The sequence below is a fragment of the Haemorhous mexicanus genome, chromosome 2 (assembly GCF_027477595.1).
Source record: "Haemorhous mexicanus isolate bHaeMex1 chromosome 2, bHaeMex1.pri, whole genome shotgun sequence".
In the NCBI taxonomy this organism is placed as follows: domain Eukaryota; kingdom Metazoa; phylum Chordata; class Aves; order Passeriformes; family Fringillidae; genus Haemorhous; species Haemorhous mexicanus.
This window is the reverse complement of record NC_082342.1, coordinates 100,495,869-100,518,533: the sequence shown is the minus strand read 5'-3', so window position 1 is coordinate 100,518,533 and position 22,665 is coordinate 100,495,869. Positions and strand designations below refer to the sequence as shown.

General features: G+C 38.4%; 1 protein-coding gene across 1 annotated transcript in view; it reads left to right on the top strand.

Moving 5' to 3' along the window:
- Positions 1-347: 347 nt before the first annotated feature.
- NLGN4X (neuroligin 4 X-linked) overlaps positions 348-22,665 on the top strand; it is a 162,984-nt gene continuing 140,666 nt past the window's right edge. Inside the window, exon 1 of the mRNA XM_059839713.1 lies at positions 348-709. The gene's annotated coding sequence lies outside the window, so the exon portion shown is untranslated. The remainder of the gene's footprint in view (positions 710-22,665) is intronic.

Below are 22,665 nucleotides of genomic sequence, written 5' to 3'. Positions count from 1 at the left end.
GAACATACACACACACACACACACACACACACAGAGAGATGGGGACGCCTTCACTCTCCGTGGGCGCAGTGCCCACCTGTCCAGCCCCCCGGTGTCCGGCCCGGCTCCGCTCCGCGCGGGGATGCGCCGCTCCTTCGCGGGGGGCTGTGGATGGAGATGCGGTTTCTGTAGCGCTGGGCTGGCTGCGGGGAGCCATTGGCTGGCGGCTTTGTGAATTTCATTCAGTTTGGTCCAATAGCGGGAGGAGAGCGTCTGGTACAGCCTGGACCTCTCCCCCCCCTCCTTTCTCCCCCCCCCCCCCCCCCCCCCCCCATCTCCCTCTCTCTCCCAGCTCGCCTTGCCTTGCAGATCAGTCTCTCCGCGGCTCGGTCTTTCTGCATAGGCAATCCCAGCTCCTACTTGCAGACTCAACTCTCCCTCTCGCACTGATTGCAATGAATTTTCTGCCTGAATGTAGGTCGCTTACAACCGAGAACACAAGTTTCCTTCAAATCCAGTGTTGTTGTCTTTCTTCTTGTTATTTTTAATTTTTCCCCCCTTTCGTGATCGTTGCATTCCTTTGGAGAAGCCAATCGCTTTGGATTCCAAAAAGGGGAGCAGGAACCGTATGTGAATAATCCTGGCTGCATGATAGCCCGAGAGGATTTCCTGAAAGATTTTGGCTGTGTAAAAAAGACCCCTATGCTTCTTCAGCTATCCCAGTGTTAAGGTAGGAGTACCGAATTTGCAGTTTGAGTGTTCATTTTAATTTTTTTTCCCTGTTGTTTTTTTCTGTTTCCCCCCCCCCTTTTTTTTTTTTTTTCTCGGCGAGGGTGGGGGAAGAGAGGGAGAGGTGTTGCAGTTGGTACTCTGGCAAAGGGCGAGCAGTTTGCTGCAGTCGTCTGTGCTTTTACTTTTCCCATCATGATAAAGCGATACTTTCTTTTTGACATTTCCACCATCACAAGAGATCTTCTTGTCACATATGCATATTTATGCAAATTTATTTCTTTTTTACCCACTTCGGTCTTGTCCCTTATATCTCCCTTGCACCATAATTTGTTTGGAGGCATTTTGCTGCAATCAGCTATTTGGAAAAGCTCTGAGGTTCTGTGTGAGATGTTTACAAAGTAGCTTTGCTTTACAGGGAAATAAACAGAAGAGTGTGGAGGAGAGGAGGGAAAAATATCTGCAGTACAGGCAGAGAAAGAAAGAGCGAAGCCACAGTTTCTTGCAAGCGCGAAGAGGGGCAGGAGCGGTACCTCATGCTCTGTGTGAGCCTGTGGTTTTCAGGGAAACACAAAACCAACGCGTAGGGTTTTGGTTAACCACTTTCCTTGCCACCACCACAGCCACGAAAAACCAAAAAGGGACAGGGACGGGGACGGGCGGGGGGGACAAGGGAGGCGGCTGCTCGGAGAAAATCTCGGATCTTCTGGGATTAAGCGGTTCACCCGCTTTCGCTTAAAATATTCCGTGGTGGGTTTCCTTTCTTCCCCCCTTCCCCCCATTTTTTCCCCCTTTCTTTTCTCCTTCTCCTTTCTTCTTTTTCTTTCTTTATTTCCTTTCCGGGCACGGGTAAAATGCCTGCTTTTGTGATGGGCATGGGCTTCCGCACGTGATGGAGCGGGGACTGGCACTGGGGAGAGCCAGCGTGCGCGGACCGGTGGCGGGGAAGGGGGGGCGGGGGGGAAATAAAAGGAGAAAAAAAGAGACAAGCACCACCACCATTCACCCCCCCACTCCTCCCCAGCTCGGCAGTAAATCGGCTTCTCTGCAAAGCTGGGGCGGGGGCGGGCGAGGCGGGGGCTGGCGGCGTTAAGGCGCCTCCGCGGCCGCCGTGCTTTGCCCCTTCCCCGCGGGAGAGGCCGCCGGCAGCCCCGCACCGCCCCAGGGAGCGGGGGCGGCCCCACCGCAGCCGCCCTGACGGACGGGGCCCAAGCAGCCGCCGTTCCGCCCGCCCCCGCACACATCTCGCGGGCGCGCAGGGTCGGGGCGGGCAGGGCGCGTCCCGCGCAGCCGCTGCGGAACGGTGCGGGACGCGGGCAGCGGTAGCGGGTCGGGGCGGGTGTCCCGCCGTCGTGCCTGGAGCGGGGCTAAGAATAGATGGCGTCGCGGCCGGGAAACTTGGCCGGTTTGGGCGCGCGGCGTGGGGGGAGAGAAGTTTGCGGGGGACGCGGCGGCAGAGGCGGGGCGCGGCCGCCAGGTGGCGGTGCGGGCCCTTCCAGCCGCGCGCCCGCCGCCCCCCGCGCCGCAGCGCCGCGCGCCCCGCCGCGGGGCCGTCCCGCGCGCGCCGCGCGCCCCGCGCCGCCCGGAGCTGTGGCGCTCGCGGGGCCGGGGCCGGGGGCGGGCGGGGAGCGCGGGCGGCGGCACCGCCGGGACCGGGCGGGGAGCCGGGGGCACGGCAGAGCCTGAGCTGCCCTGCAGGGCGCCCGTGCCCGGCTGTCCGTCTGCAGCCTCCGGGGTGCTGCTGCTGCCTTTCGTAGGGATGGCTGAAACGCACGGCCGAGTTCGGATGTTTGGTATTTGGAGAGAAACCAACACCGCCACCAAAACCCAAAATATACCCCCCACACCACCCTTGAAAACACCCCTTTAGCCTGATGTTTGATCAGTTTTGAAAGCAAGCACTGATAAAATTCCGGTTTGGTTTTAAATTAATAACGTTAAGGACATACATGCATGTGTTTAGGAGATTAGAATGCAAAGCTTAATTGGAGGAATTTACAGTTACACCAAAATGGAAATCCCTGCTGTTCTTCTCTTCCTAAAACATAAATACATCTGCTAATGCAGATCTCATGTATTAAAGGGTAATATTTTTTCCCATATCATGTGGGACAAAAATTTTTATTAGATATATAAATCCTCAGTTAGCACTAAAGAAATAAACTCTTTGTCACCTTAAGGAGCAATTTTTTCCACTAGTTTTAATTCCTAGCTAAGAACACTTCTTTGCATTGTAAAAGTGAACTGATTTCGTACGTCAAATGAACTCTGCATTTTATTTTCATTTTACCTTCTTTATGTCCTATCTATTAATATCTGTGTAGGCTTCTGTATAGGTAGCCTTTATAGAGATGTGCATTAAGGCAGGAAATTCCAAGTATTTTTTGCTTATATTGCTGAGTAGAGGGTTGCATGCATTGTCTTATGAATCATATTCCAATGAATCATTAAGGTTTGAGAACCATGAAAACATGTCATGCAGTTTCTGGTTACTCAAAACAGCAATGTCTATGGTGGCATGTAATTTTCTCAGAATAATAGAAAAAGAAATTTAATTTTGACATGATATTTATAATCATGAAATTATTAGTCCTTTGTATATAAATACAACTATTATTACCTTTTCTCTCTCTTCTCTATTCATATGCCAGTGTATTGTACAGATCCAATTTTTTTCAGTGGCCGTGTGCAAGTGCAACCTATTAAGCTGTACCAAATACTAAAACTGAAATTCAGTTTGACATCCAAGAAATCTTGGTCTTATATTGAATGAAAAAATTTTTTAAAAAATCAAATTAGCTCTGAATTATCTTGTTTCTCAAGAGGACCGAGCTAATTCAGAGCTAATTTGAATACTTTTTTTTATTTTTTAAATTTTTCATTGAATGTAATGGCCCTTAGTTTTGATCTCTACTGGAATACATTCATATAGATAAGAAAATGCATTATCCTTTTGCATTTCTGGAGGGAGTGATTACTCACCCACTATTGTTTTAAAATGCAGCACTGTATCATGAAAATGTAGACTGTAAATTCAAAAATTCCCTATATTTTTTTTCTTGATCAGCAAAACACAGTGATCAGTGTCATTTCTTTTAAAGTCATCACAATGCGAGCGAACAAAAGCAAGGCTCATAGCGGGAAGGAACAGGCCAACTGGATTAAATTAGGGCAAGTGATAAAACTGGGAGCTTTACTGGAGATGCCGTGCTAGCCTATATATTTTGTAGTCTTCCAAATACTTTATCTTCAGCTAATCCCATGTTCTTGGGCAGATCATTCACCTGAAAATGTTTACATTTGATAAAAATGTCAATCCTAATAGCATCCTTCAGCTGGAGACCTGTCATGCAGAGATGGAGGCAAGAGGCTGAAAGAAAACCTATTTAACTGAAGCTCTGTATTAAAAATATTATAGAGAAACAAGGATCTGTTTGGCCTTTTTTATTTTTTAACAAAAGATTGATTCAAGCAACACTTACTGATTGCTACATAGAGGTTTGCACGTTTGTTTTTGACAGGTTCTCAATACAGCCTCCTCTTGGCCTTTCAAGCACGCACACTGCTATTTGATGGCTGAATCACATAGTGTAAAGAACAGCTCCACCTGGGTAGGACAGGAATAAGCATCGTGCTATAACCAGCATATAATTTAGTCATTCTGTAGCTTGAAGACTTGTCATCAGGATTCAAGATCTCTTCTGCATGAGTAAATTGGTTAGTTTTGTGCACAGCATTACAAGGCTGGGAGTCTTTACAGTGATAAAAATCTAATAAAACATAAACAAAAGCACAAATCAATGTAAATATCTCATGTCCAGCTATAGCTATCCTCTGTCACAATTCAACTCAAGTACTCTTAAGAAATGTTTGTAAAGCATTTATGCTGTGAGCCATTTTGATCCTCACATCTGACAAGGTTATGTACTCAACTATGTCACCTTTTAATAGTTCTCCACTTCTCATATTTGTTTTAGTAGTCCCCAGATTGGATTTGAAAGAAAAATAAAAAAGCACCAATAAAAATACCCCAAACACCTGTGAGAAAAAACACTTTGCTGTCTAGCGGAGAAAGAGCAAGTAACAAGTTTTGTTGGCAATACTCTTGGAAAATTTTTAGCAATGAGATAAGACACAATGATAATAAACTTTTCTCAACTTGGATATAAGGGTAGAGAATAGAAAACTGAAAGATACAATTTATAGACAGTCAGCAGGGTTGAATTTAAAAAGTAGGAAGTTATTCTGGAAACATTTTTCAGCAAGCTCATCCCTCTTTAAGCTCTTCCCCCCATGTAAACAAAGGGGGATGAATTTTGACATTAAAAATAAGCTGTATATGAAACAGGGTTACTTTATGGCTTGCATGCATAGCTGACACGAGAGTGAATAGGAGCAGCCTCTGTAGAACACTGGCTTATCCTGTGAGATCTGCAGTGGGGCTTTACCAGTGTCATGGCTAATTCAAACCAAATGAATTACCACATGCTGGAACAATCCCTAGCTAGGAATGCTCAGATTTGTACTGTAATAATCTAAAAATAAATTGTAGTCACTGATGTCACAATGTATGATTCTTTCAGCTGTCTTCTGTGCTGAGCCCACACACCACTCCTTGTAATTTATGTGCTGAGATTTGAAAATTGATGGGAAGGCTGAGCCTTTTAAGAGAGGAAAGCTTTGAAAATGAGTGGTACTCTTACTGACTCTGCAGTTACTGTTACAATTTCGTATATAGTATGAATATAAATAGAAATTTGTATTTATTTGTGTATGAATTTATTTTGAAATTGATTAAAATACTTTTGAAATATAATTACACAGATCATTAAGACTAAGCCCCTTCAATGTTTAACCATAAAAGATGACACGTGAAATAATCCTGGCATGATTTGGTGGTAGCAAACTTCCATCTAGCAGTATTTTTCAGATTTGCATCTGTTGAATGCAGCAGACAAAACGAGAAAGACCACCGCTTCTCTGTTCAGAGACAGTTCAGAGGGAAGACTTTTCCTTTGTCTTCCAGCTGGAGGTAGTCATTGCCAATTAGAAGAGGTCTAGGACAGCCAGAAATGAAAGACGACAATCATGAATAGGATTTCTGACCCAAAGTGTTAATTGAAGTGGTCTAATGGCTTGATTATTTTGAAAATTGCTGTTACTGTAGTGTCTGTGTGGGCTGCAGTCCCAGTACAGACCCAGAAGGAAGAGATTTTCAAGCTCTGTAGTAGGGTTGCTGACAGATTAATGGTCTTTCCAGGACTGACCAGTGATCTTAGTCAGTGCCATCATGTGGTGATCTTGTGATATTGTTGTCAGAAGTAGCTGGGTTAGTGAACAAGCTTCTCGAAGTGTTAACATCACTTTGGACACTTAGGGAGAAATGCAGTTTAATGCCAACAAGTCTTTCAAAAATCCGTTTAGAGAAATAGCACGGAGAGGGCTCAAACAAATTAGTTATATTTTATGTAATTGGGTTTCTTTTACAGTTTTAAACTCTGGTAGAAAGTAAGTGAACAGACTTCAAAAAAATCTCCTGCTTGGTATGTGGTTTTGCTCCAAAACAGATTTTGAAGTAATTATCTCCAAATATCTATTTGTTCTATTCCAATAAACACATACTACATTATACATCATATTCTGACTTCTGATATATAAAAACCTTACTTTGTATCCATCCAAATGGAATAAAACAAGGACAAAGCTGATAGCCTCTTTTGAAATAAAAGAATTTTGAATCAAGTCAGATTTCTATTCTTTATTCCTATATCTTTGTACTGATTTTTGTGGTACTGATTTTAGACTTAAGTTTTGCATAAATCTTATGCTTGGAAGTAGACTTGCCAGACAGTTTTTCTCCTCTAAAATAAAGCTTTTTGCAGAGACTCCAAAGAACTCTTCAATTAAAAAGAACAGGGGTTTCCTTAACAATTATCAGTAGTTTAATTATATAACTAAGAATTCTTTCTCTGAAAATAAATAGGCTTTTCTTCCCTCCACCCTTTCTCTTTATTCCTTTACTTACTTTACTCCAACATATATATAATTTATCACTTATATACCACTTTAGCATGAAATACCTCTTCTGAGTACTTGGTCATATACAGAACAAATTACCTTGGAATTGTATAACAAATATGTTTATTCTTTGAGATATGATTCTACCGTTTCTGATCTATTGTGAATGTTTTCCAGAGATATCTTTTCAAACAAGCAAAATAATATATTCTTCATGTAGAACACCATATAAGATATAAGCCATATGCTCTCTAATGTACAGCACATTTTTTAGTAATTTTCTTACTGGACATAGCATAAACCATTAACATTAAAAGGCCTGTGAACAGGACCAAGATAAATGGACCATTGACAGATCAGTGTCATGTAGTGAGGTCTCTTGGATTCAGTGTAAAGATACCTGTTAATTTCAAGAGGCTTTTGGTCAGGTTCTGGGAGAAAGTAGTGTTTGGATAAAATGGTATGGAGTATTTCCATAGGCAATATCATATATAATGCTCAAAATTTTTCTCCTAACTTCCCATTAACTTCTGCTAAGGAAATAAGCTTCAAACCTGTGTTTGAAAAATACAAAAGAAAGCATAGACTCTGAAAAATAATGCATCTCCATCCCTTCCTCGAAGAGCTCATTGTAAGCATGGATGATTATGCACACTAAAAGAGTATGATAGATTATACAGGACCATGTTTTCTCAACTCATGTTTTATTAGTGACTGTGTTTATAAAGACAAATGGTTATACAGACTTGCTTCCATCTGTGATTTCTTTCTGAAGTTTCTTGGATTTACTTGTCAAAGGAACTGGGCGTGTGTTAGATGGAATATTCACATCCAGTCTGTTCACCTTTTGATTCAGTTATCTCATTACTTGTGGTGGTGCTCAAGTTCTTGCCAACTCTTCAAACTAGCATTTTAACACTGGTAAATAATTCTCCTGGATGCTCAGTTGCAATGTTTTTGGATCATAGATTTCACTATTCTTTTATAGGTGATTTATGACAAAAAAGGGGGCAAAAATCCTCTCCTGGATTCCAGAAGAATTATTCAAGAAGAGGTGAAGCTCAATGTAAATCTTTGGTACATCTGCCATTGCCAAAACTCTCTGACATTTTTTAATTGGTAGGAATATATCTGAATTTCATTGGATGCTTTGGCAAATAATGGAAAATTATTATGGCAACAACTAGAGGAAGCAACTAGTGAGTTGGTGCTGTATGAAATGTACCCTTCACCCAAACTTCAATGCAGAAGGTCCAATGTAGCACTTCAGGGAAGCATTCATCAATCATAGTGTTTCTTCTCAGTCAAGATATGTAGTCACTGAGTGGTTTGCTATAGTTTCCCAATCTAAATATAAGTCTACCAAAAATGTAATTATTATTATGTCTGCCTACTGCATTTTATATGATCTACATGAAAGCAAAGATAAGTTCTCTGTACACAATGGCATGAGGGGAAGTAGAACTTCCTGCAAATTATACACAGCTGGACAGATGAGCTGTGGTGCCTGAGGCTGTGAATTTGTATTAACACAGCCAGCAGTAGGTCTGCTTCCTGAATTAGAAATGTTCAGTGCGTGTAGTTTTCAAATGTGCAGGTGGTGAATTTGGGGATGGATGATTTAGATCCAGTGGTTTTTACAGATTAAATAATAGCAGTTGGCATAACTGGAAATTAGTCATGGAGCTGGATAAGAAAGCTAGCATGTTAATTTCATGCTCATTGTGATATTATTTGATTTAGTTCAGATACATAAGTTAGAGTGCAGGTGGACTTACTGCTTAAATCTAAAGAGTCTAATAGTAATTAAGAAAATACATTGCTTTGTTTAATCCTACATTTAATATGTCTTTTTTTTGTCAAGATCTTGTAGTTAAGTGTGAGTTACAGTTTTTGAAGACAACTGCTTCTTGTTTCTATTGGCTTGATGTCATCTTTATATAGAGATGTTTCAAATACAGTGTGTTAGGAATATAGAATGCAGGCCACATGGCACTTACGTTAAAAAAAAACCAAAAACAAACAAAAAGCCAAAAAAAACCCTAGAAGAGCCAGTAAGCTTTTTATACTGTTGTACTATAAAAGGCATGCCACATTGATTTATCTGCCCTGATCTGGTACAGAGGTGTGATGTTACTGAAATGCAGGGAATTAACGGTGTAATTAGCATGTGCCATTACTCTTACACCAAGTTGTTATGGTCATAGAGAGGCATGGAAACAGAAGCAAAAGTTCCTCCCTAGAAGAGTTGGCTGACCCTCTCTTGTGCTGTAGAGTAGCAAATGTGTATTTATCCTTGTAATTTTCAATCTGTATTTTCTTTTTCCTGTTGGCTTTGGAAATAAGACATTCTAATGAATTTTCCTCTTGTCCAAATCTGTCTTGTCTATAAAAGTTTTAGCTTGAGAAAACCAAAATTACAACACGTAGATAGAATATTTTATTTTCTCTTTTTTCTTTTTCTGCAAGTTTTTTTTGTTGTTGTTGTTGTTTGTTTTTCTTTTTCTGTAACTTTTTTATTTGCCTTAGCCTCCTAGAGCCTGTGAGATGTTTTCCACTCATGACATAATAAAGGTGTAATACTGGTCAATAAGATGACCAATAAAGTGGAAACTCCATTAATCCTTGTGTGTTTTGCATTAGCAGTTCTCTTATGCTGAGTTTGAGTGTCTTTTTGTGAAGGATTTCTTGTTCTGGCAATGAAAGTTACATTAGCTATGTAGAAGTTACACTAGCAATGCTGTAGAAAGGACAGGCAATGGGAGTAGTTGTAATAGTGCCAGTGTGTTGAATTCTCTTAGCCATTAAATACATAAGACTGGAAAGTAAATAAGCCTTTTATTTTGTATATAAATAAATAAATGATCACTGGATAAGAACGCTTCACAGAAGCATCCTTCTGTGGTGGATATCATTTTCTGTTTGCCCCTGGAGAATGGTCATTTGGTGAGGCTTGATACTTCACTGCTTCCCGAAACCAGTTAGAGCTGGTTTATTCAAGAGGAAACAAAATGTGTAAATAGGAGAAGATACTGTCTGGAGCCTGAGACATCAATAAAGATGATGGAGAATTGGCAGTTCCATTTTGGGAGACAGTTAATGGGTTTCTTAACAGCAGTGATAGCACTTCTAACACCACTTCTAGCTCTCAAGGCCTGAAAGCTTAGCACTAAGCATATTCTGAGATTGCATATTCCAGTTCTTACCTTCTCTGTGAAAGATGAGGATGCTTCCTAAATGACCTAACCCCTCCCCCTCTTACTCATCATCCCCAGCATGTTGGGGTGTTTCTCTTCTCTTACTTATACTGCCTCAAGAGGCCCATCCTAGTAAGTCTGTAAACAGGCACTGAGTTGCAGACAGATGACCAGTTTCAAAGGAAGGTTAACATGATTGACTTCTGCAGAAAAAGAACTTGATGGCACACGGGGATAGTAGACACACAAGAGCATAGAGAGTATAGTAGGTAGGAGGAGTGGCAGTTCACACACTGTGTTCTGGAGAACTTAAACCAGCAGGATATAGATCGATTTGGATTTACAACAGGAGCTGATGCTTCTGAACATGAGGGTTTCATTTAGTTTGCAGGGGTACAATGTACCTTGACCTTACTGGTAAAGGTAAAAGTACAATTTTTGATATCATCATCCCTTTGTAGAAATCTAGATTGTATGCTTTGAAATTGACTCTTTCTTCTGAATAAAATTTTAATTTTTTTTTTCCTAGTAAAATATTTCTATGAAACAGTTATTGGTATCATCACTGAATATATTTTTCGTTAGGAATGTTTGCTTGTTTCGGTTTTTTTTGAAGCTGTTTGTCCCAAGAATCATGAAAAGTCATCTTTTTTGCTTTATTTTAAATACTTGGGTTTTTGGAGTATTGGATTATTTTGTTTTGTTGAGGTTTTTGCAGGAGGTTGTGGTGGTTTTGTTTGTTTGGAGTATTTTTTGGTGGTTTTTTTTGTTTTTTTTTTTTTTTTTTCCAGAAAAGTGCATGAAGAATGTAAAGAAATTTACCTGGGATTATATAAAGGCAGGCTTAACAAGCTGTGGGTTTTAATGGTTCTGTCACTGGTACATGGGGGTGAGGGAAAGAAAATTGGAGTAAAATGTGCCTTCATCCTACTCATGTATATCACTTAGATATTAATGTAATAGTTGATAAAGACCATGCGGGTGCTGCTTAACCATTATTTTTCATCTAAGTTATATTCCATAGTTACAGAACTTTTTTCTGTTCACATTTTAAAACAGAATTTATATACTCTGTTTAGGTCAAAATTTGCTAAGAAATAAAGCAGACAGAAGAAAGCAATTTTTCCTCAGAGGTTGAAGAGTGCTAGCCTTTCATGTTCTTAACAAGCAACCTTCCCCTGTTTATATAAATGGACATATTGCATAGAACAGCAATTTTGAGAGCAATTTTTTTTTTGCTTCCTGTAAACTGTATGGTTAAAAGATTACAAGCATGACCAAGATCTCATTAATGCTGTTTTTGCATTGGTTTATGCCGCTGCCTTCAATGACACTGTGCCTAATATCTGAGTGTCTAGAAGTATTTAGTGCTTAAAACAGGAGAGTCAGGTTCCAGGATTTCCCCCTCCTTTGGCAGCTAATATCCCATCATTTAATGTATTGATTTGGCAGAGGTCTCTTTTCAGCTAAGAAGAACTTGTTCTTTGTGGAGTAAATTGTTTACCAGCCAGCTATATGTGTTTGCCTTAGTGAATCTGAGTGAAATGGTCCATCACAAATTCATGTAACTGCATTAACCTGCTTGACATTGTGACTCTGAAAAGTTGAGGATATAGGTGAATGACAGGAGGTGGTGGAAATGAACATGATTGATGCACATTTTACTAAATAGGCTTCGAACTTAAGTGAATTTTAGAGATAAATTTATCTTATAAGTTTATTTGTCCCCTCTAAATGATTCTTGTTAAGGAAGAGTATGTTTTATCAGAATTTTAGTTCTTAATCCATGCTAATTTCTAGTATGTACTCAGATTTTTGTTTAGACAGGCAGAAGTTGCAGATACAGATGGAAGAGAATGGATGAAAAAACTTAATCACAGCATTTCTTGTTAGTTTACACCAATTTCTTTTTCTGCTCTGACGTGTACTAAGATTGATTATTTCTAGTACATATTTTCTATGAATAAATAAGCACTGAATTTTCTATAAGAAGATATCTCAGACTAGAAGTAGTTTTCTAGAGAAGATTAATAAAAATATGCCTGAGGAATTCAACTTTTTAGAACAATATATTGTCTTTATTTGCAAAACCATAGAAAATATTCCACCAAAAAAAAATGGATGAAGAATCTAGACTTTGCTAGATTGTTATATGCTGTCTGGAGTCTTTCATATATCTTGAGAATAGTTTGGGGGAGGGAAAAAAGAAACAAAGGAATGAATTTATTATTTTTGTTTCTTTTTTCTTTCTTTGTTTAGATTTTATTTGGGTAATGGCAAAACGGATTTCAAATATCTAGACTGCTAACCTGCAACACCACTCAGTCTTACTTTAGAAATGCACAAAATGGCCACTTTAGGGAAGGAGAGGAGAAGGTGAAGATTTGCATCTGGCTCAAATACAGAATCAGAATATAGCTCCAGCACTGGGAAATGCTTCTGGGTTCTCTGACCTGGATGTAACTGAAATCATGCTAGGAATCACTCTTGCTTATCCACTGTGATTTTGAAAGTAGTAAGTTCATGGAACTCCATGACATAGCATGTACAGAACAACCAGGGGATCAGGCACAGCAAGCATGGGTTTAGGAAATGTACGTCCTGCTTGGCCAATGTGATCTCCTTTGATGACCAGGTTACCTGCCTGGTGGATGAGGGAAACGCTGTCTGCCTGGATTTCAGTAATGCCTTTGACACTGCCTACCCCAGCATTCTCCCAGAGAAACTGCCAGCCCGTGTCTTGGCCAGGTGCACTCTTGGCTGGGTTGAAAAAATGGCTGGATGGCTGGGTCCAGAGACTGGTGGTGGGTGGAGTTACACTGAGCTGTCAGCTGGCCACAAACGGTGCTCCCAAAGGCTCGGTGTTGGGGCCAGTCCTATTTTATATCTTTATTGATGATCGAATGCAGCCTCAGAAGTTTTTAGAGAACAGGAGGTTGTGTGGGAATTTTGAGCTGCTTGAGGGTAGGAAGGCTCCAGGAATCGATGGGGCAAGGCCAACTGTATGAGGTACAGTAAGATGAAGTTTTGCATTCTGCATTTTAGTCGCAACAACCCCATGTTGGGTTTCAGCTCAGAAACCTAGGAAAGAATTTTAATTCTTGATTTTCATATGTATTGTTACAAAAAGGGTGTTCATTTTAAGTATGGTAATTTTTAGGTTCAAGTGTTGCATGTCTATGGGGCTTCTGTACTGTAAATTAAAAGTCTACAATACAAATGGTAAGGAAAGCTGAAACTGGAAGGTGAACAAAAGAGGGACCATTCTGACTGTAGTGATCATTTTTCCCACAAATATCTACCATACAACACTATTGGGATTTGCAGTTGCAGGGCTGTCATAATAACAGCACAAGACCTAAAGCGTGAGAACATCAAGGGAAAAAGAAAAATGATGTTATGGAGGGCTTGGGAAAACACTGCTTCAGTGGCTTGGATGATAGCTTACAGGGCTGTGAATTGCAGACCCTTGACATTACTGAGGTTGAGATACTTATTTACTCAAGGCAAAACATAATTTAACAGCACTCATGAATGAAAAATTTGTATTGGATCACTTAAACTTAACATCAGAGATATAAAAATTGGGATCATGTAGGCATAACTTAGGCTTTTGCCTGGATACTTTCTTTTTCTCAAAAAGGAAGAGTATAGAGAATTCTAAGGGTATTTTTGTTTGTCTTTACCTTGCTTTAGGTAAAGACATAGTGTATCAGTAAATACCTTCATTTTTAAACTATATAGTGATCTTTTAAAACAAACCCCCATAATTTACTTTATGTTTTACTATATTCATCAAAATGGAGCAAGTGCTTTTTTGTACGCTGTTTGTAAGTACTAGGTGACTTTGTATCCCTTTATAACTTTTATTATTTCGTAATGGATCCTTTGGAAGGAAGGATGTCCTCTCTTCCTAAGACTACATCATTTATCAAACAGTAATTGCCATGGTACATTTAGATGTACTATGACTTTGTAAATCATCACAAGAATTGCCTAATATCCACATTACCCAATGCCTCAAGGTATTCCAAAATACAAAATCTAGCCACAGGCATTAACAACACACACAGTGATTGCTGTCATATTTTGGTGCTGTTCCCAGAAATGCCACATTCAGAAGGTTGTACTTTGAGGAATGATGCTGCATAATCAGATGGCTAAATTCATTAGAAACTGAGGTACCACAACAGGGAGTACAGTGTTATCTTTGATCATTTTGGCTTTTGTGGTGGCAAACAGCAATATCCACAGAATTTCTTGATCTGGTTACCAACTGATTCAATCTTTCAAACTATTCCCAACACTGGCGGTTTTTTTTTTTATTTATTTTTTTTCACCACATTTTTTAACTTAGCTTCAGTTTTCTTTCTTGAAAAGCACTGAAAAAATGCAGAAATTCCTCTGTAGTCCAGGTAATTACTCTGGACAATGAGATCAGTTGTTCAGTGGCTGGATGTCAGGCTAATTTTTTTAAGGGTTCGGCTGATACAAACTGAAGATGCTGAGAAATTCTTACTGTTAATTCTGGACTGTTCTGCTGTAAGAAATAGGGAAAAACCTACAACCACCACCTTCCTCCTCCCTTTCCCCCCCCAAAAGAAAGAATCAACAAAATCCCTTCTTTTACCACATGCCTAACTCATTAGGGGTTGATGAAAAATCCTTACAGGGTTGCTACTCTGTTTCCCAGTGTGAGCTGTACATGTTCAGTAAGGCCATCTATAAATGGCATTTTTTTGTCAAATGTCTACTGAATATATTGCACAAACTAGGAGAGCTAGAGGGGAATGCATTTTATTTTTAGTCCGCATATTCTAGATAATCAATTCATACATGTGCTGAGCTTTATGACAAAAATTTCATGCTTTTTTTTCCACAGCTGGTTCAATGAAGACAACTTTGGTGAGGCACCAACAACCTCTGGATTTCAGTGATTTTCCTACTAGTAGATGAGCATCTTTCTCTCAAAGATGTCTTTATCAGATCAGTGAGGAGTCTATCTTCACTTCTTGCTAGTATATACTACTAGTTTAACTCTGATGCCACTGAAAACCATAGTTTTTAATCTCTTGGAAATGCTGTGGGTTTTGGTTTTCACTATGAAAAAATATAGCTTAAGTTATTTGTTACTTATCCTTCAATCTAGATACTTTCAGATGCTGACCAGATTACTGTCTAGTAGGATTGTCATAAGTATATGCAGAAGATTTTTCTGAAGTTTTTAAGGAAAGACCTTGCTTGAGTCGCTGTAGGTTGGTTTATCCTTCATACCAGAAATTTGTTTTCAAATGAAGACAGTCAAGTGCAAATTAGTTATTTTAGCTTCTCAGTGTAATTTACAGGAATAGTTAAGAATTTTGGGATGCAATTGACCTTTTTTAAGTTTTTCTTCAGAATGAGATGAAGCACTTGTGATTAATGAATCAATGAATTTGATTGGGTGAAACAGGATCCAGGTCAGTTTACATTGTTACAGAGACTATAAGCTGTTGCCTTTCCTGTTCTAAGGCCAGTCTGAGACACCCATATTATTGGTGAAGCAAAGGTCTCTTACAATTTATTCCTTTATTTGTATTTCTGTTTATGTAAAGTTACAGGTCTTGGTTTGAGATAAAGGACTCCTCTTTTCATGGCTTATAGTTCTTGACGTTTGAATACCTGCATCATTCTCAAACACATTTTCCTTACAAAGCTGTGGGATTGTTGGATGTCTGATATGCTTGAGTGCCACCGATAGTCTAGGATCTAGCCTTAATTTTAGGTTATTACTGTACCTATCAGAGGCCTGAATCTTTAGACTGCATTCCTGTCTGAACTTTTGCATGCTAGCACATTTGTCAGGCTTTCATGGGTTATTGGTGTAAAAAAATTTTGTTCTTCTTTTCAATATTGTCATTCAGTGGTTTCAGTTGTACATAAAAAATATCAACTACTCAGTTTTGATGTATGCAAATTGGTATGTATGAAAGAAATACAGTATTTTATATGCTGATTACCTCCAAGTACATTCTGTGTGAGACATCCTTTTGAAGAAATGTGTGGAGGAGTTTTACAGGATTTTCAATTATTCTGAATGTAAAAGGGGTGAAAAAAATACAAGGGGTATAGCATCTATTTGAAATAATTATAATAGATATGTTTTACTGTGGCTGAGTTTAAGGACTTAGACTGTCATCTCTTATTCCTTTGGATGTTTTGATAAGCAGAAAACAGTGGAGATGTGGCTGATTTTTTTTTGGGAGTGGTGAAATACAATGTAGAATACTTACATTTAGAGGACTAAGTTCACAATAGAATCACTGGAAACTTCATATATATTTCAAAAGGAAAATCTCCACGTGTTGCCTGCTTAAATGTATTTAACACAAGACATAAAATTTAAACTTCCGAAAGCAGCAACAAAACCAGCAGCTTTCATTTCTAGCTAACACTGAATATTTTAAATCCCCTACTCTTTTTGGAATGATGAATTGCAGTATGAAAATTTGGAAGCAGAAGACTAGCTTCATTATATATAATAATAAGTGAGCACATTATGTAATTCTAATGGAAAATAATTCTGTTTCAATATTTTACTAAAGTATACCAATGAAGGGAATAGCTAATACAGTGGTTGTTGCAGCACGGGTATCTCCATTCAGCAGCAACTTTTAATATTTCTCACATGAAAAAGGCTAAAGAGTTAGACATATATGGATTTATTTTTTTTAAAATTCAAACTCATGGTAAAAAAAACATTTTTCAAATGAAAAATTTTCAGGTTCTAGTAAAAATAGCACTTGTGCATGTATATATTAATGTATTCTTCAATTAATTTCAATGTTTGGTGCTTTTTTATGTCTAACAAAAGACTGCATGTGTCCACTTGATAATCTTGATGGCCTTAATGTAGAGCTTTTTTAAAATGAGTGATTTAAAAAAAAAGAAACAAATGCAAACTCAAATTCATTTCAAAATCAAAAAAAGATCATCTGTGATGTTTTTTTTTACTGTGAACAATTCTCACTTGAATACCCTCTAGGGGAGGATTTTTTTGAGGGCACCCATTGCAGGTGGATTCTTGAGTGAAATACTAGCATTTTTTTCATGCACCAGTAATCAGATAGTGATAATCTCTCTTCACAGTTGGAAGTGCTTATATGGCAAGAATCTAATTTCAAAACCTTATGAGCTGTGTTTTCTACAAAGATTTTATTTTCTGGATATCTTAAGTTCATTTTCAACTCATGAGAATATTATTTAAAGAAAAAATTAAATAATGCAAAGTTAAAAGATCTTCTTACAAAATCCTGTAAGTGTTAAGAGCTTTATTTAAAAACAACAAGCATTTGCTCTGATATCCTGTTGTTTACTGAGGAAATATAAAAAAGGAATAATTAACTAAAATCAGATGATGACTACAACACAATAGGTAGTTATCACTTAGTTATCTATGAGTCTCAATTGCATTTTAGACATGTGAATCAGAAAAAGAATGAGAAAGAACTGCAAACTGAAGTGCTTTTTAGTTTTTGCAATTCTAATTATATATTACTGGAAGATTTAGTTTATTAGTAGAAACTTTCAATTGTTACTTGCATTTAGAATACCTTTGTTAGCATATTTACCTGTGGTCAGAGAATCTTTTATAGATCAGGGGGTGGCTTGTTGAAAAATAACATACACAACATTTAGAGTTTGCAGTATTGGAAAAAACCAAGGAGTTATTGCTGCATGGGTTTGTCACCAAAGGGGTCTTCTGAGCTATTTTTCAAAACTTTTGAAGATCAGGCCACTTAAGTGCCTGGTCTGAGCTTACACTTTGTCATTATCCTTCCACCTTCTAACTTCTGCACATGTGTGTTTCAGGAGTCTGTGTGTACTTAGAGGGGTCTTTCTACAAATATTTTAAAGCACTGTGCAACAACTCCAAGTTACTGGATCAGTACACATCCTCACAGTGACATAACAGTGCTGTTTAGCCCTCCAGAGGTTGGTGCTTTTCTCAGGCAGAAAGTCCTCTGGGACCTGAACCGTGGTCTTTGCAGAGCACTACAATGTGAGGGACCAGTTTGGTCAGAGTCAGTTTTGTTTCACTGTGAGACTCAGGGTATATCAGCACTTCTAGACCTTTTTGAGGTAAAATTTATCTTGTGGTTTGCAAAGTGACAGCAGTTTTGTGCTTGTGGAAGAGACTTTTAAAATATGTTTCTGTTTAATGCTCTTCTTGAGACCTTGTGATAGTTATTGCTGTCAAAACCATGCTCTTAAGTGTGATTTATAATTTTCCAGTAGCATCTAACAGCTATTGTCAGAATTTCCTCCCAAAATTATGTGTCCAATAGACTGAAGTCAAGTATGAGACAGCAAGTATGAGACTTGGATACGTTGACTGACTTCTGGAGTTTACTGATCTCATTAGAACTTTTATTGACTTCAAAGGGCTCTGGATCAATCTCTTAGTTTTTGCTCAAATCAACTGTAGTCTTTCTTCAATTTTTAACACTGAAATAGTAAAAGGCCAACATATTCATAACTCATTCACTCATGAATATCTTTATTCTTCCAAGTAACAGCAGGGTAGAGAAAAGCAATTGACTTCTCAACCAGACAAATGGAAAGAGTAGAGATATTGTACTCATGACAATCATAAATTTGGGGTTGTATGACCTGTAATCAACAGCATGTGATATAACCTATTGCTATTGCAGGCAGGAGAGCTAAAGATGACTGACAGCCTAGAGCAAGTAAGATCTAGCTGAAAACAGAATGTTCTAAATACAGAATAATGACTCTATATATAGCCCTACAGTGAGAGAAATCTTTTCATTTCTCCTTCTGATGGGAGACAAGAGAGAATTTATTTGACTTTTGGGAAGCTTTAGAATCTTCAGCAAATATTCCAAGACACTGGAAACATTTTAGGCAACTTACTCAGTTCATGTAATGGAGTTTAAATAAATTTACCAGCATAGTGATTTCCTGCTTTGGGAAAATTTGAGGGTTCTTAGTATTATTGTGTTTGTTATTTGCTTGTTCAAGTAATTATTCTGCACTGTTTGCTGCCAATTTTAGATTATTCTAAATACAATAGATTCAGTTAGAACATGGAGTGGTTGATTAGCTGAGGATTGAGATAATCCATTGTCATGCGTTAATGCTTCCCTTGTGGGTATTCCAGTGACCTCTCATAACTCTTAACCCTTATCTAACATTTGGTACATGGTTCATTCAGCACAATAAAACTATAATGAATGATTAAGTTGTAATTAATGAATTTAACTTCTTGCATTTGACTGAACTCTTAGTAGAAGCATTAAACAAACCGCATTTATTTCACAAATGCCTTTTGAATGCCTTAATCAAAAGTATTTAGGGCCACATTCTCACCTTTTATATATGTTTTGACTTTGGTTTTCAGTTGATTTTTTCTGTGGTCTTCACAGACTATTTGAACTTACAGGAAAAGAAAAAAAAAAAAAACAAACAAAACTCTTACAATACTGAATACATTTACCACACCTTCTGTAAAACACCTTAAGTTAAAATTTCAAGACTCAATATGGCCTATTGTTGCTTGAGCTACAGGACTTTGCACCATTCAGCTGACAGTAAAGTAATCTGGTAGTGAAGAGGAGGTTGTACTGTAGGTGCCACGCCCCAGTTGTAGAGGGAACTTAGTTTAGTTTTCTGTCCAGAAAAATCCATTTCAACCTGTGTCACTGCCTCTTTTTCTTGTAGAGATCAGGAACTGAGTGGATCATGAGGTTCCTCTGAAGACAGGATCCTTCTCTTGTAGACTTCTTGTGCACTCCCAACATAATAGTAATGCTGGTAGTGACTGCCACCATTGCTGTTCTGTCACACTTTATCCCTAAAAAAGGAAACACATTTTAAAAGATTTGCTTTTTATACGTATTTTGATTTTGGTAAACTGCCAAAACTTGCCTGAGAAGGGAAAACTGATAGTTTTAAGTGCAGCCCAGGTAATCCAGAATGGAATTTAATTAGAGGAAGAAAGGTTTCCAGTGAAAGACTTTTATCCTCATTGAATTTGAGGGAAGAGGAATTGGAACCTTAGATGTAAGTTCTCTGCAACTTTTTCTTGTTGCTCTTTGTTACCAAAGTAAATTCTGTCTGTATTTAGACTGTGAACCTGAGGCAGGATTTGAAACAATTGGGGCAGACTCAGCTCAAGATCCAGACTGAGCCATGATCTGGAACTGCTTTGTGGTTACTTTCACGCCTCTCTTTCTGTTTACTCCTACTTGGAGTTATTTTATCTGTTGAAAGGGAACCCCACATACACAAAAAGGAAGGTAATTGTATTTTTATTAGGAGGCCTTGTGATTTAGACAACGGTGGGAATGAAGGTGATAGAGATACAGCAATTAAGCTGTTAGCCCACAGGGTCTCTCATAAAGAGCATGCACAATTCTTGTGGGTCTCAGATGTGTTTATGTTTGCTCACAAGTTTGTGGTTGCCAAATAGAAACTTAAGTATTTTTTCTCTTCTTGTCAGGGAGGCTAAAAGAGGTGTAAGGGTGCCCATTTCATATCACTGTGTTTTTTGTGGTGCTGAAAGAAGATGGAGTTGTTTCTTTTCTGTTGTTCTGACTCTGTGGCTTTCCATTGGTAAGCAGGCAATTCTATATGATGATTTAAACCATTTAGGAGAGACTTAAAATTTCTTCCCTGTCTCTTGAAGATAAGACAACACTTGGGGATATAGGACTGTAGCAATCCTTGTTCTTCTTGACTTGAATCAGGCTTTTGCTCATTTTTCACAAAAGATATTCACTTGAGATGCCAGAGATTATAGTTCAAGCTGTTCTTTAGATGCTAATATTAAATGACGCTGCTCCGTAAGGAGCAATTATGATCTGAGTAATTGATGAAGTGAATCACTGGCATGAATTAGACATAACCAAACACTGAACATCTGCTATAACCTTTGCAACTGGAGCCTAGCTTGAGTCAGTCATGTTGGTGGCATATTCTGTCTTTCTTGAAAAATATATATGTATTTATGGAAGAACAGAATAACTGACTGAGTTTTGAAGGGACCTTTGGAGATCATTTTCACAAATCCTATGCTCAAGCAGAGACACCTACAGCTGATTGTCCAGGACTGTGTCCAGACAATGTTTGAATATCTCCAAGGAGGGGGGTTCTACAAACCCCCAGTGCCAGTGTTTGATCACCCTTATAACTGAAAAGCATTTCCTCCTATTCAGAGGAAAATTCCTGTGTTTGTTTGTTCCCATTGCTTCTGGTCCTGTTACTGAGCACCATTCAACACCTGAAATTTCGAACTGAGAAAAGATGAGGTTTACAGAGAAATCTGTTTAATCAATATTTGAATGCTTCTAATCACACTGATTGTTTTTAAAAAAATCACCTTATCAGACTGCTGTTGTACTTTTGGTTTGTTTCTCTCTTCTCCCCAGCTTCATCACAAGTTGCTTCTTGTGAAAATACTGTTCATTCTTTTTCTAAATATAATAGATCAATCATTCATCACCAATCATTTTGAGACTAGTAAGGAGGTTGTAAAAACACATTTATTGCACCTTAAATTGTGTGGGTTTTAGTCCATAGGTCAGTGTAGAATGTGGTTGTGTCTGCCCCCAGATTCTGATCATAATCTCTACGAAAGTAAATACTGCTTAGAATAAACAAATTATTGAGTAACTTCTGGAAGGAGAAGGGACAGTGACAATGAAGGAGATATAATATCAAGGTAAACAAAAGGGTAAATGTCTAAATGACCTAAGACTGTAGTCCAGTGATGACACTTCCATACAATCATTGTGGTTTGGACATAAATTTTTACCTGATGATTTAATGCAAATTGCAGAATGATTAAACCTCATTGTTCTTTCTTTATATAATGCTTTCTTCTAGGAAGATAGCCATCCTGACTTCATTTCATTTGTGATTGCTAAATTTTAGGACATGTTCTTATGTTAAAAATTCAGTTAGGTAATCTCAAAGTTTAGCAAGGTTTGTAAAGAGAGTTACCATCACTCATTTTAATAAAAAAATATACTCAGATAGAATGTTGAACTTCTGGATGCAGAAGACCATTATTAAGGGGGTTGAAACCAAAGTAGTGAACTTTACACTGACAGCTTGCTAGCAACAAATGTTCTAAACATTACCTCCTAAGGAAATAGACCCCCTTTCTATCTCTAACAACAGATTTATCTACCAGTTAGACAATCTGAGAGGCAGTACCTCTGTGGTAGGCATAAGTGCTGAGAAGGTGACTCAATCATGTAAAAAAAAAAAAAAAGTGAGGATAGGTTATAATAAAAAATGAAAGCTTCTCTAGAGAAGAGGAATAGAGACAAGAGTAAGACTCAGGTGTCTGTGAAGTCTGTAATTTTGAGTACTTGGAGTTAAGGAATTTAATCCTGAGATTTATTTCAAAGGTGGGGTGGTAGTCTGGGCAGAGAAACAGGAACTAGAGAAATGTTCTAAAAATCAGTGGTAACTAGTTTCCTTTCTTAAGAGATTGTGTGAGTTTATTCTGCTTCAGTGTTTGGTGTGGGTTTATCTTTACATGTTTTTTTCAATCCACATAGTTGTCATGATTGTGACTGGGGAAAGATATATTATGGGCTTAGAAGATGCAGATTTTGGTGATTGTGTTATGGATGGAATGATGTCTGCTGGAAGAAAGATATGCTCCTCATTTGTCAGTCATCGTGGGTCCCATCACTGTTGGATTTTTTTGCCATGTGAACATTTCATT